At 41.1% G+C, this 2873-nt stretch overlaps 1 non-coding gene across 1 annotated transcript; it reads left to right on the forward strand.

The window, feature by feature from the left end:
• The first annotated feature begins 2037 nt into the window (after positions 1-2037).
• LOC148578516 (small nucleolar RNA R71) lies at positions 2038-2145 on the forward strand. The gene has a single exon (XR_015903032.1). It is a non-coding gene; the product is annotated as a small nucleolar RNA R71 (small nucleolar RNA).
• Positions 2146-2873: the final 728 nt, after the last annotated feature.

Raw genomic sequence — 2873 nt, forward strand, 5'->3', positions numbered from 1 at the left:
CTGGCGTTAAACGCCAGGTTGCTGCTTGTTTCTGGCGTTTAACACCAGCTTTTCTCCTTTTCTTGGCGTTTAACGCCAACTTGATGCTCCGTTCTGGCGTTAAACGCCAGTCTGGTGCCTGTTTTTGGCGTTAAATGCCAGCTTGATGCTTCTTTCTGGTGTTTAACGTCAGTCTGATTCTTCTTACTGGCGTTTAAACACTAGTAAGCTTATCCTCCAGGGTGTGTTGTTCTTAATGCTGTTTTTCATTCTATTTTTGATTTTTCAGTTATTTTTATGACTTCACATGATCATCAACCTAAAGAAAACATAAAATAATAATAGAAAATAAATAGATATAATTAGATAACATTGGGTTGCCTCCCAATAAGCGCTTCTTTAATGTCAATAGCTTGACAGTGAGCTCTTATGGAGCCTCACAGATAATCAGAGCAGGGTTGGGGCCTCTCAACACCAAACTTAGAGTTTGAATGTGGGGGTTTTATTTGACTCTGTATTGAGAGAAGCTTTTCATGCTTCCTCTCCATGGTTACAGAAGGAGAACCTTGAGTCTTGAATACAAGGTAGTCCTCATTCAACTGAAGGACTAACTCTCCTCTGTCAACATCAATCACAGCTTTTGCTGTGGCTAGGAAGGGTCTGCCAAGGATGATGGATTCATCCTCATCCTTCCCAGTGTCCAGGATTTTGAAATCAGCAGGGATGTAAAGGCCTTCAACCTTCACTAGCACGTCCTCTACTGGTCCATAAGCCTGTTTCATTGATTTGTCTGCCATCTCTAGTAAGATTCTTGCAGCTTGTACCTCAAAGATTCCCAGTTTCTCCATTACAGAGAGTGGCATGAGGTGTATCCCTGACCCCATGTCACACAGAGCCTTCTCAAAGGTCATGGTGCCTATGGTACAAGGTATGAAGAATTTTTCAGGATCCGATTTCTTCTGAGGTAATGTCTACCTCATTAATGCATTCAGTTCATTGGTGAACAAGGGGGATCCTCCCAAGTCTCATTACCAAATAACTTGGCATTCAGCTTCCTGATTGCTCAAGATACTTAGCAACTTACTCTTTAGTGATGTCTTCATCATCTTTAGAGGAAGAATATTCATCAGAGCTCATGAATGGCAGAAGGAAGTTTAATAGAATCTCTATGGTCTCTGTATAAACCTCAGATTCCTTTGGTTCCTTAAAGAGAAACTCCTTTCTGTCCAGAGGACGTCCCATGAGGCTTTTCTCACTAGGACTCACGTCCTCCTCACTCTCCCCAGGTTCGGCCATGTTGGTCATGGTTATGGACTTGCATTCTCTCTTGGGATTTTCTTCTGTATTGCTTGGGAGAGTACTGGAAGGAGTTTCAGTAATCTTCTTACTCAGCTGACCCACTTGTGCCTCTAAATTTCTAATGGAGGACCTTGTTTCATTCATGAAACTTAGTGTGGTCTTGGATAGATCAGAGACTATGGTTGCCAGGCCAGAATGGCTTTGTTCAGAATTCTCTGTCTGTTGCTGAGAAGATGATGGAAAAGGCTTGCTATTGCTAAACCTATTTCTTCCACCATTATTGTTGAAGCCTTGTTGAGGCTTCTGTTGATCCTTCCCTGAGAGATTAAGATGATTTCTCCATGAAGGATTATAGGTATTTCCATAGGGTTCTCCCATGTAATTCACCTCTACCATTGCAGGATTCTCAGGATCATAAGCTTCTTCTTCAGAAGATGCTTCTTTAGTACTGTTGGATGCAGCTTGCAATCCATTCAGACTCTGAGAAATCATATTGACTTGCTGAGTCAATATTTTGTTCTGAGCCAATATGGCATTCAGAGTATCAATTTCCAGAACTCCCTTCTTTTGAGACGTCCCATTGTTCACAGGATTCCTCTCAGAAGTATACATGAACTGGTTATTTGCAACCATTTCAATGAGTTCCTGAGCTTCTGTAGGGGTTTTCAGATAAAGAGATCCTCCTGCAGAATGGTCCAATGATATTTTTGACAACTCCAACAGACCATCATAGAATATACATATGATGCTCCATTCTGGAAGCATGTCAGTAGGACACCTTTTGATCAATTGCTTATATCTTTCCCAAGCTTCATAGAGGGACTCACCTTCCTTCTGTCTGAAGATTTGGATTTCCACTCTAAGCTTGCTCATCCTTTGAGGTGGAAAGAATTTGGCCAGAAAAGCATTGACCAACTTTTCCCAAGAGTTCAGGCTATCTTTAGGTTGTGAGTCCAACCATATCCTAGCTCTGTCTCTTACAGCAAAAGGGAAAAGCATAAGCCTGTAGACCTCGGATCAACTCCATTGGTCTTGACAGTATCACAGATTTGCAAGAATTCAGATAAGAACTGATGGGGATCTTCCAATGGAAGTCCATGAAACTTGCTTTCTGTTGCATTAGAGAAACTAATTGAGGCTTAAGCTCAAAGTTATTTGCTCCAATGGCAGAAATTGAGATGCTTCTTCCACAGAAGTCAGAAGAGGGTGCAATGAAGTCACCAAGCATCTTCCTTGCATTGTTGGCATTATTATTGGGTTCGGCCATGTCTCCTTCTTTTTCGAAAATTTCTGTCAGGTCCTCTCCAGAGGGTTGTGCTTTAGCTTCTCTTAGTTTCCTCTTAAGAATCCTTTCAGGTTCAGGATCAGCTTCAATAAGAATGTCTTTATCCCTGTTCCTGCTCATATGAAAAAGAAGAGAACAGAAAAGAAGAGGAATCCTCTATGTCACAGTATAGAGATTCCTTTATGTGAGTAGAAGAAGAGAAGAATGAAAGAAGGAGAAGAGAAAAATTCGAACACAGAGAAGAAGAGGGGTTCGAATTTTGAGTGGAAGAGGAGTGTTAGTAAATAAATAAATAAATAGAAAGAGATGA

This window comes from Arachis ipaensis, chromosome B1, assembly GCF_059453495.1.
Source record: "Arachis ipaensis isolate K30076 ecotype BB chromosome B1, ASM5945349v1, whole genome shotgun sequence".
In the NCBI taxonomy this organism is placed as follows: Eukaryota; Viridiplantae; Streptophyta; class Magnoliopsida; order Fabales; family Fabaceae; genus Arachis; species Arachis ipaensis.